Below are 15,608 nucleotides of genomic sequence, written 5' to 3'. Positions count from 1 at the left end.
AGGTGACACAAAACCTACTCAACAGTGTACAGTTTGGAAGAAGAAATCTTGTATTTAAGTTGCCTCCAAAATCAGAACAATCTAGTACTTACAGTATTAATTTGTAACACTATTAAAAGAGATTGGTTATATACATTTTGCATTTAATAATTACTTATATCCATTCTTGTAAGGGTCAAATGGAAGTATTACAACACCCGATAGCAATTTAGAAAGTTAAAATTTAGTTTAAGAAATTATTAATTGACTGAGATATTTTACACTAGATCATATTTAACTGGATCTGGCATTGATAATCAATTGACCAGGATGATTAATTTAAAAATAACATACCATATGCCATCCTTTTCGTGAATATGGTCACACCCTGTTCCCAAAATTTCTTCACCATAAATTGACAAACACTCTGGCATCCATTAAATTTGTAAAGAATTTCCAACCAGTGGGGACATGGCAGAAGCAGGAAAGAAAAAAAATCAAGCCAATTTTCGGCACTGACACCATTAATCGCTTGGATAACATTTCTGAACACCAAACCTCAAAAAATGGCAGATTTAACTTCTCGGCAACACGGTCAAGAGCACCACTTGTTGGCATAAATTTTGGCTAAACCCTAAAAATTTAACAGCACGTGTAATCTAATATAAGAAATAGGATAAATCTAAAATAATGTTACAGAGGCTTCTTACTTTTGGGCCACTCTGGAAAAATGGAATTGCATTTTGCGCATTTGCTGGGATGATTGCAACTGAGTCTGAATGGGTGCCAAAAAATTCTCTACCTAGAATCTTGTTTCTATCACCGTCACCTGAGAAATTATTTTAATAAATGTATTACACACCGCTGAGGTTTACCAAAAGAATGGCATACATGACTTCACAAAAAGAAGCAGCCTGCAGGATATAAGAGGAACATCTGAATTCATCTCCAGGTGCATCAAATCCACAGCTACGCAAGTCATCAATTTACTCAAAGTCAATTAACCTTTACAACTGTCCACACTAATTACTCTGTCATCCTTCATATAAAATCAAGTCAACAATTGGTTGCAGGAAAAATAAAAATATGGTAATGAGTAAACTTCATAACCTCCGAGAAAATTTAAAAATACAGGTCAAGTTTATATGTTAAGAACTGAAAATAATTAGAAACAACGATAATGGTACACAAGACAAGTAACGTACCATCACTTGCAGCTCCAAAGTCTGGTCCATTCTCTTTATACAAAATGTTGACTAGGTCTTTAGCATATCTATCCCAAACATATCAATTTCAATGTTTTATAATAATAATTAAGCTAAATCAACACCAAACTATCTTACGTAAGATTCGGATCTCGATGTCCATGCCCAAAATTTTCGATCATTAAACATGAAAGAAAAAGACATACTGGAGTAGCTTCAAGCTTGTCTACAAAGGTGGGTTCTGCATAAGCACATGTGACTGCGTGCATTGCATCAAAAACATCATATCATTTCTAAACATCAAGTGAGATTGTATTTCAAAAAACATTAAAGAACGAATTTTATCATAATCTTACTTCCATCAGCTCCAAATAGTCAGAAACTGGGTCAACCACTTCAACACTAAATTTCCCATATTTCGTTACACCAAGATGAGAGAGGTCAACATCTAAAATATCCACCATCTTAATTTCATAAATCTGCATCAATTTTTAATTTAAATGCAAACTACTAATTCAGTAAGTACTTGTTATAGAATAGTAGGACATGAACTCATTAATCTCATATAATCTACATGTCAATACATATAACAAAAGGTACTTGACTTTGAATGGCAAGGATATTTTCAGGGGATATAAAAACTAATATGAAACTTTAAGCAATTATGAATTGAAACTAAATGTCCATTCATAAAGCAAATAAAAAACAATAAGTAAGTGATGTTCCATTTGGCTCCCAAAGAAACCCCAATTAACATACTATGTATGTATATATTACATTGATAAACAGCATATCGTAATTTCATAAAATTCCAAAAGCTCCAAATCCAAATCTTGACAAGATCCTTAATCACCAAAAGCAGCAGACCTGTGAACAAAAATAGACTAAAGAGAAAAAAATTGAAAATCGGAGACTCGTTCAAATTTAACGAACCAAATTTGAAATTAAAACTTAATTGAACAATACCCAAAGTTTCGAAGATCCTTTTAAACTCCAAATCTATGATTTTTGTCTAATCTTACCAATTCAAAGCGTAAACTGTGCTTATTAGGTCTAATTTGAATGCCAAATATGTATTGGTGTAACTTGGGGTTTATGAGGGCAAGTTTGAGAGAGAGAGGAAAGAGAGAGAAGATAGAGTCGCCTTAGGGTATGGGGGGAAGACAGGGATAAGGGAAGTGAAGTCTGCAATCGAGGTTTGAGGGAGAGAGGGAGGGAGATAAAGATGGAGATAGAGACAGAGATAGAGAGATAGTCGATATATGGGTGTGTGAGTTAAGGGGGAGGGTGGAATAACTTTAACTTTTTGTCAAGCGGGGAAATTTGGGTACTTAGCGGGGGAACTGAAATATTTATTAAGTCATTTTTTTAGAAATGGCTATATACAATGGTTAGTATAAATAACCAATGTTAAAGTGAAAAACATTTATTTGTTATTATTTTAAAATTGAACATAGACAATGATATTATGTAAAACCGATGTCAGTATTTATATTCAATATTGCTTTTTTTAAACTGATGTTAAACGGGCTTTTAACATCGGGTGCATTACATGCCGATGTCTAAACACCGATGTCGTATCTACTATTTCTAGTAGTGATGGAAGTATGATGGGTGTTTAAATCCATAACTAGATACCCTTTATTAGCAGAAGGATAACCTAAAAATATACATTTAGTTGCTCTAGAAAAAAATTATCAGCTCTTTTGAAAGAGTAGACACATAGCAGAGGCAATTAACTACTTTTAGATCAGAATAATGAGGAGGAGGTTTATTATGCAATAAAGTGTGTTAGATATATTTGATAATGTCATGGCTAATATGTCTTATGTTTAGCTTTCAGATCTTGTGTGAACAGGATAGATCAGTACTTAACTGGTGATCAGTACTTATACTGGAAGTCAGGACTTAAGGATATCAGTACTTATATTATCAGGAGATAATCATCAGAAGATAGATATCAGAACTTAAGTGCTGAAGGACGATCAGATAAGGACAGTAGCTGATTAAAGGAAAGAAGATAGAGATAAAACATAAGAAGAGATATGCATGAAGAAGGAATTCCGTGAAGAATGGAATACTTGGAATAGAAGATATCTGATTGATATATTTTAGGAAGCTGAATTATATTCCATATCAATTAGCGATTATCTTGTAACTGTGTAGTATATAAACACAGGCATAGGGTTTACACTAGAAGTGTTATCATATTCGAGAAGATTATTCATTGTAACCCTAGCAGCTCTCGTGATATTTGTTCATCACTGAGAGGTAACAGTTTCATATTGTAACAGAGTTTATTGTTTCAATTAAGTTTGTTACTCAAGTTCTTTAAGTTCGATTTGAGTGTACTATACACTGTATTCACCCCCCTCTACAGTGTGTGTGTGACCTAACAATTGGTATCAGAGCCTATCTGTTAACTTACATACAGTTAAAGATCCAAACACAATCATGTCGGACACAGAAACTCCAACTAAGCCTACCAAAACTGAGGAACCACCAAAGACACAAATTCAGAGTCGGTATGAGACCATCAGAGTCCCCATACTGCGACCATCTGAATATCCCATATGGAAGGTAAGGATGACCATGTTCCTGGAAGCAACAGATCCAGAATACCTGGATAGAATCAAGGAAGGTCCTCACAAACCAACCAAACTCGCAGTTGCAGTTGCAGGTGAAGCAGCAACGACCGTACCAAAGGAGAAGAGTGATTATACGGCTGAGGACATAGCATCAATTGCTAAGGATGCTAAGGTACGACACTTACTGCATAGTGCCATTGACAATGTAATGTCAAACAGGGTAATCAACTGCAAGACTGCTAAGGAAATATGGGATGCTCTGGAAACAAGATGTCAGGGAACTGACACAATTAAGAAGAACAGAAAGACAATACTCACTCAAGAGTATGAACACTTTGACTCAAAGACTAATGAGTCATTGAATGATTTATATGATAGATTTGTCAAACTTTTGAATGATTTGTCATTGGTTGATAAAGAGTATAATCTTGAAGACTCAAACCTTAAGTTCCTGTTAGCTCTTCCTGAATGCTGGGATTTGAAGGCAATGACAATAAGAGACAACTACAATCTTGATGAAACAACTCTTGACGAAATCTATGGAATGCTCAAGACACACGAGCTAGAGATGGAACAAAGAAGCAAGTGGAAAGGAGGAAAGTCAAGGACAGTTGCTCTTAAGGCTGAAGAAGAATTCTCCAAAGCAGCTTCCTCAAAGAAAGACAAGGGTAAAGCTCTTTTCATAAAGTCTGATACTGAGTCATCAAGTTCTGAGAGTGATGATGACTCAGATTCTGAAAGCTTGCCTGAGACTGATGCTGATGAGGAGATGATGAAGCTGTGTGCTCTTATGGTGAAAGGAATCACAAAGATTGCATACAGGAAGTTCAGGAAGGGAAAGAAGGTTTCCAGGAAAAGCATAAGTTCTGATAAGAAGAATTTCAGAAGATCTGAAGGCAGAGGAGGAAAGTCTGACAGAGGAGATTACACCAATGTTAAATGCTATAACTGTGGTGAGAAAGGCCACATATCTCCTGACTGCAAGAAGGTAAAGGGTGACAAAGGCAAGGCTCTTGTCACAAAGCAGAAAAGCTGGACAGACACCTCAGACTCTGAAAGTGAAGAGAACTATGCATTAATGGCAAATGCTGATAAAGAAAGTGCTGAGAGCAGTTCTGAAGCTGCTGAAACAAAGGTACCTCAGACCACTTATGCTTTTCATACTGATGATATTAATGAGTTGAGAAGATATCTTAAAACCATGTTTGTTAGCTATAGAGATCAAACTTTAACATGTGAAAGATTAACTTCTGAAAATCTTGCATATAAGAAAAGAAATGATTTCTTAGAAAAAGAGTTAGTCATATTCCATCAAACTCAGAAGGATAGAGATGATGCTTTTTATGTTAGGGATGAAGTGCTAAAAATGAATGAATCTCTAAAAACTGAGTTAGAAAAGGAAAGAGAAATAATCAGGACTTGGACTAACTCTGGCAGAACAACTCAAAATTTGCTAAGTAGTGAAAATTGGAAAGAGGGCTTAGGTTATGGAGAAAATAAGAATGATAAAGGAACTGAAGAAATTAAGCCTGTTGTTAAGCAAAAGCCAAAGTTAAAACCTGTTAAGTTTGTAACTGTAAAGACTGATAATGAGAAATCAGAAGTTAAAGAGGAATTAACTTCTGACAAACTAAAACAGGAAAAGACAGCTGAAGTAAACATAGGCTTAATGACAAAGAAGCAGCTTAAGCATAAGCTGAAAGATGTCAAGAATGCAAACAAGGTAAAATCACCTAGGAAAAATAGGAATGGAAAGGAAGGTGTGAATAAAAGCAATGATTATAAATCTGTTCCTGATGCACCTAGGAAAACATGTCATAACTGTGGAAGTTCTAACCATCTGGCTTCTTTTTGCAGGAAAAATAAGAATATTAACTCCTTACCTTCGAAATCAGGAGTTAAGAGTCAGTCAGTTAGATACAAACCACAAAATCCTTGTTTTCATTGTGGTAGTTTATGGCATTCCATTTATACTTGTAAGGAATATCATAGTCTGTACTATGATTATTATCAAATAAAACCTTCTTTGAAGAAAGTTTCCATTGTTCCTTCTAGTATAAATTCTGATTCAAAGTCTGATAATGTAATTTCTGATAAGAAAAATGTTAACATAAACTCTGATGCTAAATCCGCTGCAAATGTTAACAAACTTAATAAGACCAAAGGATCCAAGCAAGTCTGGGTCCTTAAAACTAATAATTAGTGGTCCTTATGATTGCAGGGCAACAGGAAAAATATTCTAGTTCTGGACAGTGGATGTTCAGGTCATATGACTGGAAATAAGGCCCTGCTATCAGACTTTGTGGAGAAAGCTGGCCCAAGTGTTTCTTATGGAGATGGCAACATTGGAAAAACATTGGGATATGGCAATATCAATCTTGGGAATGTCATCATTAAAGAAGTAGCTCTGGTCTCAGGACTTAAACACAACCTTCTGAGTATAAGTCAAATCTGTGACAGAGGTTATCATGTTGATTTCTTTGAAGAACACTGTGAAATTGTGAGTAAATCTAAAGGCAAAGTTGTTCTGAAAGGATATAGACGTGGTAACATTTATGAAGCTAAGCTTTCAACAAGTGCTGATGGCTCTGCAATCTGTCTGTTAAGTAGAGCATCAATTGAAGAAAGCTGGAATTGGCATAAGAAACTCTCTCATTTAAATTTTAACAATATAAATGAACTGGTCAAGAAAGATCTTGTGAGAGGATTGCCAAACACAGTATTTGCTCCTGATGGTCTTTGTGATTCATGTCAGAAAGCCAAACAAAGAAAATCTTCATTCAAGAGCAAGACTGGATCATCAATTCTTGAGCCTTATCATCTTATACATGTTGATCTATTTGGTCCAGTAAATGTCATGTCTATTGCAAAGAAGAAGTATGCGTTGGTCCTAGTGGATGAGTTCACCAGATACACATGGGTGTATTTCTTGCACACAAAAAGTGAAACTGCATCTATCTTGATTGATCATATCAAACAGCTGGATAAAATGGTCAAAGATTCTGTGAAAATTCTAAGGAGTGATAATGGCACTGAGTTCAAGAATCTGATAATGGAAGAGTTCTGCAAAAGCCATGGAATAAAGCAGGAATTTTCTGCTCCTGGAACTCCACAGCAAAATGGAGTTGTTGAAAGGAAGAATAGAACTCTCATTGAAGCTGCACGTACAATGCTTGAAGAAGCAAAGCTTCCAACCTATTTCTGGGCTGAAGCTGTGCAGACTGCTTGTTTTACTCAAAATGCAACACTCATTAACAAGCATGGAAAAACACCATATGAGATGGTGAAGAAAAAGAAGCCAAATCTGAAATATTTTCATGTATTTGGATGCAAATGTTTTGTTCTCAAGACTCATCCTGAACAGCTATCAAAGTTTGATCTAAAAGCTGATGAAGGAATCTTTGTTGGATATCCACTTTCCACAAAAGCCTTCAGAGTCTATAATTTGAGAACAAAAGTGGTCATGGAATCTATCAATGTCTCTTTTGATGACAAGAAGATCACTGGTCTTAAAGATTTCGTTGATCATGATCAGCTGAGATTTGAAAATGAAGACTCATATTCTGATACTGAAAAACCTGACAGTCTAAGTCCTGATACTACAAACTCTGACGGATTAAACTCTGATGTTATTGAAACTGTGGTGACTACATTAAAGGAAGATGCACCTATGCAGGGGGAGCATACTCAAGATTCTACCACATCTCAAGAAACATCAGAACATGCATCTGGCTCTTCAAGTTCTGATTCGTCAAGTTCTGATAAGCCAAGTTCTGAAAGAGCTGACAATCTAAATACTGAAGAATCCAACTCAGAGAGCATAGTTTCAGGGGGAGCATCAGAAAATGAAAATGAAGATAGCATGGATCATGGGGGAGCATCCAGTTCTAGAGAAAACATTCCATCTGCAAGGAAGTGGACAAAATCACATACACCTGATTTGATAATTGGAAATCCTGATGCAGGTGTCAGAACTAGAACAGGTACTTCAAATGAGTGTCTATACAATTCTTTTCTCTCTCAGACTGAGCCAAAGAAAGTAGAAGAAGCTCTTCAAGATGCTGATTGGGTGCAAGCAATGCAGGAAGAGTTGAATGAATTTGAAAGAAACAAAGTCTGGACCCTAGTACCAAGACCAAAGAATAGATCTGTTGTTGGTACAAAGTGGGTATTCAGAAACAAAACTGATAGTGATGGCATAATTACAAGAAATAAGGCAAGGCTGGTTGCAAAAGGATATTCTCAACAGGAGGGAATTGATTATGATGAAACGTTTGCACCAGTTGCTAGGTTAGAAGCCATAAGGATATTTTTGGCTTATGCTGCTCACAAAAAGTTTACTGTCTTTCAAATGGATGTGAAAAGTGCTTTTCTCAATGGAGAATTGGAGGAAGAGGTATATGTTGAACAACCTCCAGGTTTTGTAGATACCAAACATTCAGATTATGTCTACAGGCTTGATAAAGCACTTTATGGACTTAAGCAAGCTCCTAGAGCATGGTATGAGACTTTAGCTCAGTTTCTTCTGGAAAGTGGATTCAACAGAGGGACAATAGACAAAACACTGTTCTACCTCAACCATGAAAAGGACTTACTTCTGGTCCAGATTTATGTTGATGATATCATTTTTGGATCTACAAATGACAAACTTTGTAAGAAGTTTGCCAAACTAATGCAGTCAAGATATCAGATGAGTATGATGGGGGAACTTAGCTATTTTCTGGGCCTTCAAGTCAAGCAGAATGAGGAAGGCACTTTTATTTGTCAAACCAAGTATACCAGAAACTTGCTAAAGAAATTTGGAATGCAAGATTGTTCTAGTGCATCCACTCCAATGGCCACTGCAACAAAACTGGATAAGGATACCGGTAAATCAGTAGATATTACTGACTACAGAGGTATGATTGGCTCTCTACTCTATCTAACTGCTAGTAGACCTGATATCATGTATGCTACCTGTCTTTGTGCAAGATTTCAAGCAGATCCAAGAGTACCTCACTTAACAGCTGTAAAAAGAATCTTTAAGTATCTTAAAGGAACAGCTGCTCTGGGATTATGGTATCCTAGAGAATCAGATTTTAAACTAATAGGTTACTCAGATGCAGATTTTGCAGGTTGCAAAATTGACAGGAAAAGCACAAGTGGAAGCTGCCAATTTCTTGGAGGCAGATTGGTTTCTTGGTACAGCAAGAAACAAAAGTCAATTTCCACATCAACTGCAGAAGCAGAGTATATTGCTGCAGGAAGCTGTTGTGCACAGATTCTTTGGATGAAGAATCAGTTACTGGATTATGGGTTAACATATTTCAAAATCCCTATTTACTGTGATAATCAAAGTGCTATTGCTATGACAGGTAATCCAGTTCAACACTCAATGACAAAGCACATCAGCATCAGGTACCACTTCATCAGGGAACATGTGGATGAAGGTACAGTGGAATTGCATTTTGTTCCCACAGATCAACAGTTGGCAGATATCTTCACAAAACCATTATGTGAAGCTACTTTTACAAGATTGGTAAATGAACTTGGAATGGTTTCAGGTTCTTTCTTTAAATCTGCTTAGACTTGTTCTGTGTTATCAGACTTTATGCTCAGTATTTACAGAATTAATATCATTGTGTATTCTGTGCTTAATTGATAAATGTCTTTAAGTACTGACTGTTGTCTGATATATGTTTCTAAACTCTGATAAGTGATATGTTTGTTCCAGTACCTATTCAATCCTATGAGGATAACTGTGCTAGATACTGACCTAGTAATCTTCAATAAACAAATGACTCCATGGAAGAAGTAATTATTTCAATGGAAATCTTATGACACTAGCAAATTCTGATAACTGAGCTTAGTTAAGTTCACTTTGTATATCTTATTACTAAGTCACAAATTAGAATAATGCTACTCATCTGTTAAGTTCTGATACTAGTAAAACTGCTGAGTGCACTAAGTGCTGATAGACCTCTCTTATAAAAAGAAAAAGCAAAAAGATTAAAGAATAAAATCAGGTACTCCTTTGAGATCTAGAGTAAAAATGTGAAAGGAACGACCCAAGTGCATTGCTGGTATTAAGTAAATATGCATTAGAAAAGCAAAATATTTTCTTGGTGACTTTTCACACTCTATGATTACTGGAGAAATACTCTGATAATAGCATAAATTCTAATAAACAGTCGTGACTCACTTACACTGAGAAGCCACTGTAAAATAGAATTTCAAAAGATGCATAAAATGAGCACAAAACAGTTGAGGTGGACTCAAGCATGAACTCATTCATCAGTAGGTTTCAGGACAATGACAGATCTTTAGCAAAATTTTAGTTTTGCCTTATTTCTAAGATATACTGAAGTGAATCAGACTTTACTCTTTGTCTGTTTTTAGCTTAATGCACACACTAATCACTCCATCTGAATGATGAAAATTTCTGTGGTGGTCTATGTTATTTTAGATAAACAGTCATTGTGTCATTATTGCACAAATTCTGAGGACAAGTTCTGAGTAACACGTTCTGATGATTAAGTTCTGACGTCCATAACTCAGAACATGTATGAGTATTTACTAAGATGGGCATTCCTTTTTCGAGTTAAGAAATTATGTTCTGATGACTGTTAAGTTCTAGTATAGGTCTAAGTTCTGATTTCTCAGTCTCATCCTTTACTTGGCTTATCTGTGAATAAATTTTAATAACAGTCTCAGTTTGTACTCGCATATGTTGAAGTGGAAGATTAATAGTCACTATAATTAGGATTAATGGTTTTGTACTTGAACAGTTCACTGTTTCTTGTGTTTTGTGCGGTCTAGACCATGCTTCCTCTTTCCAATGACTGTTATTCTTTTTCAAAGTCTAGGGAGACGAGGTAGAATTAATTCTACCTGTCAGCATTAAATATCTCTGCGTCTCTTGGCATTCTTTTGCCTATATAAACAACCACTTCACATCAGTCATTCCATCACATCCTTCTTCCACACTAACCCTCCTTCTTCTGTCAAGAACACAATGGTTCGATACAACATGTTTTTGAACACACAAACCTTCACAATGGAGCTTAGTTGTGCCGACTGGCGGCAGGAGTGGCATGTAACAGCCATTCCTGAGGAGATTGGGACTCTGTCCCACAGGAGGTGCTAACTCACCTCCTATTCTTCTATATGGACTACCATCGCCATCTGGAGCGATTGGAGGAGGAACGGCTGAAAGCTATCCGTCAGCAAGAGCGAATCATACGACTCGCCATCTTGTTCGTCGAAGATAGGAAGAGGAAGAGGACTTAATCTCGTCTTCTTCCTGTTCTTCTTCATCCTCAGCTTTGTCAGGCTTCTTAGCTAGGACTAAAGCTGTTGACGTTAGGATTAGAAGCTTAGGGAAAATCTTGTATAAGTATTAATATAATTTCCATTTCATAAATGTATTGACTTGATATATTAATGAAAACTGTTTTTACTTCAAGATTGTGTCTCTGAGTTATTTTATCTTGTGTTGATAAATCCTGATTAATATTCTGATGACCATTTAAATTTTGTCTTTATTTAAGTTCTGATTCTTTGTCAGCACTTATTCATCGAAACTATCTCGGTCATTTTTAACTTGATTCATTTTCAGAATATTAATGTTGCAGTGAAAAATAATTCAATCAGTGCTAACGGTTTAAATTTTGAATTAAAACTGTGTCTCTTGATAAATGGAACGGTTTTTCCTTGAAACAAGGCAACTGGATATTATCTCAAACACCTAACAAGCATACTTGAATCTCAATTCTTTTTCACATGGCCCCAAAGGATTTAATCATTGATGGAGCAAAGTTTGTTCTAAACAACTTTGCTGTAATTCTTGATCATGCTGACGCTCCATCTGAATTGCACTTTGTGCAAGATCTTCTTGCACATAGTGAGGTTGGGTACGCCTTAACTCAGCCTGAATTATTTTCAAGTCAACAAGTTCTGCGGTTCTGGAGGACTGGAGTTTTTGATGATGGTGGAAAACGAGGCACTCCCAGTATTATCTTCCAAGTGGGTGATTCATCCTATGTAGTCACTCCTGGTACAGTACGAAGAGCATTACATCTTCCAGAAGATTGTACCTTCTCTATACCAGAGGAATCAGAACTTCGGGAGTTAATGGCTGAATTGGGATATGAAAAGAGTCTGACGAAACTTGGACAGTTAAAACGGGCTAATATCAGAAGAGAATGGAGTTTCTTCTTCGATTGCATCACCAAGGCTTTTGGCAACAAGTGTTCAAATTTTGATGCCATCCCAATTCTGAGTCAGCACATAGGGTATGCTATTATCCATCAAACTCATTTTGATTTTGCAACTGGAATAATTGGTTTTATTGGGGATAGGATGACAGAGGATAGAAATGTTGTTTACTTTGCTAGATTCTGTCAACTTATTTACACTTACTGTACTGCTGAACCCCAGTTAGTCAGCACTCAAACCCCACCTTTTAAGGTTGCAAAAAGGTACTTTAATGACCTGATAAATGCTGACACAAAGAAATCAATGGTGAGACCATTACAGATCCCTCAGTCTGTGAAACAGATTCTGGTAAATGCTGATCCTGCTACTTACAAATCTGTTTCCTCAAATGTTCAATCAACTCACCATAACCAAAATCCATCAATCTCAGTACCTACCTCTCATTCTACTCAACCTACCCTCAGAACTTATCTCAAATCCTATCTCTCCACTTCACAGACTGCTCAACCTTCTTCTTCAGCACCTACTGTGAAGCCTACATCCTCTAAGCCAAAGAGAACAAAGACTGTTCCTCACACACCTCAAAAGAGGAGGAGAATTACTTTGAGAGATGAATCAGATTCTGAGGATCAGATTCCTTCTTCAGAACCTGTGGTAGATGAAGCTGAGAAGGCAACTTCTCAGAAGAATTCTGCAATTGGGGGTTTTAGGCTTCTCAAGAGGCTTAGACGTATGACGGTTCCTGAAACTCCCAAAGAATCCAAATCAACAAGGAAATACAAGAAACAGAGGGCACAAAGGCCAATTTCAGATGATGAGGAGGAAGCAGCTAAGGTAGGGGATCAGGAATCTCTGATCTCACAAGCCAAGGAATTTGCTCCAGTCACTTCTTCTCCATCAACTTCATCTCAGGAACATGTATCTGCCAAGGCTAGTTCACCTTCTGTGTCTCTTGTTGATCCGGGCACAAGTGCTGAAATTGATATTCAGAACCTGGTTGTGCCTGAAATACTTTTCTTAGAAGCTCCAACCGCAAATAATCCTTCCACAACACCTGTTACTGATGCTGTTCAAACTCCTGAGTTATCACTAACACCTTCTCTGCATCAAGATGCTGATGATCAGATTTTAGGTGAGCATCAGGATATGGTGGTTGATCAGAACTTAATATCAGATCAGCAATTAGAGGATGCTGAAGCCTCCATTGCTACTCACACTGTTGTCTTATCAGAAGATACTGATTCTCTAAGTTCTGATGTTGCAAATATTGGAGATACTGGTGAGGCTGCTACAACTGTAGATGCTGATGAAACAGGTCCTTCAGGACATACTCCTCAACAGACTCTTCCAAAGTCTGAACTGGTAAAGAAGTTTGTTATCGGGGATGCACCAGTACCTTGGAGTGAAACTCCTGCAGGTCAGGAGTGGACTAAGGAATGGAACTCAGTTTCCTGTGTTCCAAATGCTTTACATCTTGCTGAGCACTTGACTAAAGCTGATGAAATGTTACATTCTAATGATTTTAAAACCCAGCTTAGAGTCACTGCATTGAGTACTAAACATTTACAAGGTCTTCATTCTAACACTCATGCAGAGCTACACAAGATTCAGGAGAACTTTATCAAACAGGAACACGTTTGGAAAATTGATAAGAAAAAGTTCTTCCAACCTACCATTGACAGGGTTGCTTATATTGAGAAAACTCAAGAGAAGCAACAAGCTCAGATTGATCAAATTCTGACAAATCAAGCTTCTCAGCAATCACAACTTACTGAAATCCAGACCTCAGTGGAACTACTTATCTCTCTTTTATTACCTGCTGATGCCAAAAAGGGGGAGAAGGTAATTAAGTCCAAATGCAAAACCAACAAGACACTGCAAGGAAAGGATGATGGAAAAGATGACCAAGGAAACTCTGGAATGGGTAGTGGTCAAAGTCAAGGTAGAAGATTTACATCAAGACAAGATAGTCACAGAATAAGTTCTAATACTGGGAAAAGAATAAGTTCTGCTGCTGGTACAAGGATAAGTTCAAATGAACTTCTAGATCTTGATGAGGAAATGTCAAGACAGTTATTTCTTCAAGAAAATCCAGGGATGGACTTGGAAAATTTAAAGGAAGAAGAAGCCAGACTTAAATCAGAGAAAGTCACATCTAAATCTGAAGCTTCTGGTAAAAAGTTACTTCCAAAACCTAAAGGCATTGTGATCAAAGAAAGGGTACATACTGAAGAAACTTTGGCTAGATCACAACCACAGATAGATCCAAGATCCAAGGGTAAAGAAAAGGTTGGTGAACCTATCAAGCCTTATGTACCTCCTGAGGAAGAAGAAATTACTGATGGAAAAGATGATCTTATTCTGACTTCAAGAAAAGTTCTTAAAACAACCTCTGACATGGCTCAAGTTGTTCAAAGTCAAGGCATTGTGAGTTCTGATATTCAGAAGAAGCAAGTAACCTCTGACAGTGCTCAAGTTAACTTGATATCAGAAAATAGATCTAAAACACTCCTACCAGGATTCACTAAAGCAAAACAGACTCAATCTTTGAAGACTACTCCAAGTGGTTTTGAAGCAAGAGTAGTTACTGGAAAGGAAGTTAGAGATAAAACTGGATTGGGAAGTGCTGATGAAAGAAGAGTACACAACACTACCGCTGATCCAACTTCTTTGAGTGAACCAGGTATTGGAGCAATTCCTGAGAGATTGAATCAACTAGAATCTGTACAGATGGTTTACCATACCTACTTGAAAGAATACATCATGTTGTATTTCATGACAGATGGTAGGGTTTATCATATAAGACAAAATGCCATTCCTTTGAAGTATTTTGAAGAATTGGAGCATGTACTTTTCTTACTTCAAGTGGATGACAGAATAACAGAGACTGCTGCAAACTACTTAAAAGAACAGATTCATAGACAGAAAAGGCTTTATTCTGTTAAGTCTGACAGCAGATATGTTCCAAAGTACAGAGATCACAATGGGGATATTGTTGATATGAAGCCTAATACTGCACAGATCAGAACGTATCTTGGTATTAAGGGACTTGAATTCAATCTTGAATCTGACAAAGATTATGTCATAAGACTAGACCAGGAGTTAAGGAAAGCAAAGATTAATGATCTCAGAGCTGCAATCTTTCAAACTGGTGAAGATACTGCAGAGCTTAAAGATGTTAAAAGGAGAATGATTGATGAACTAAGATATGCTGAGAAATGTTTGTTGAAGAACTATCTCAGAACAACTCCTGACATCAGAGAGATCAGAAAATGAAGAAGCCAAGTCGAAGATCTACAACTGTTTAAATTCTGATGTTTATACAGATTGAAGTTGTTATCAGAAGTTAAAATTGGTAAAACTTTAAGGACTGTAAGTTGTAGTTATCTAGTCTATTTCTCATGCATTTGTACTTAATGTTTTTGACATCATCAAATATCTGTTTAACTTGTATATTTTGTTAATTTACAAGTTGGGGGAGATTGTTAGATATATTTGATAATGTCATGGCTAATATGTCTTATGTTTAGCTTTCAGATCTTGTGTGAACAGGATAGATCAGTACTTAACTGGTGATCAGTACTTATACCGGAAGTCAAGACTTAAGGATATCAGTACTTATATTATCAGGAGATAATCA

At 36.6% G+C, this 15,608-nt stretch overlaps 1 pseudogene; it reads right to left on the bottom strand.

The window, feature by feature from the left end:
• Nucleotides 1-296: 296 nt before the first annotated feature.
• LOC141691340 (phosphoglucomutase, chloroplastic-like) lies at nucleotides 297-1,774 on the bottom strand (annotated as a pseudogene).
• Between the last annotated feature and the right edge of the window lie 13,834 nt (nucleotides 1,775-15,608).

The sequence above is a fragment of the Apium graveolens genome, chromosome 10 (assembly GCF_009905375.1).
Source record: "Apium graveolens cultivar Ventura chromosome 10, ASM990537v1, whole genome shotgun sequence".
Classification (NCBI taxonomy): domain Eukaryota; kingdom Viridiplantae; phylum Streptophyta; class Magnoliopsida; order Apiales; family Apiaceae; genus Apium; species Apium graveolens.
Note: the sequence above shows the minus strand (reverse complement) of the source record. Positions and strands in the feature narration are given on the sequence as shown.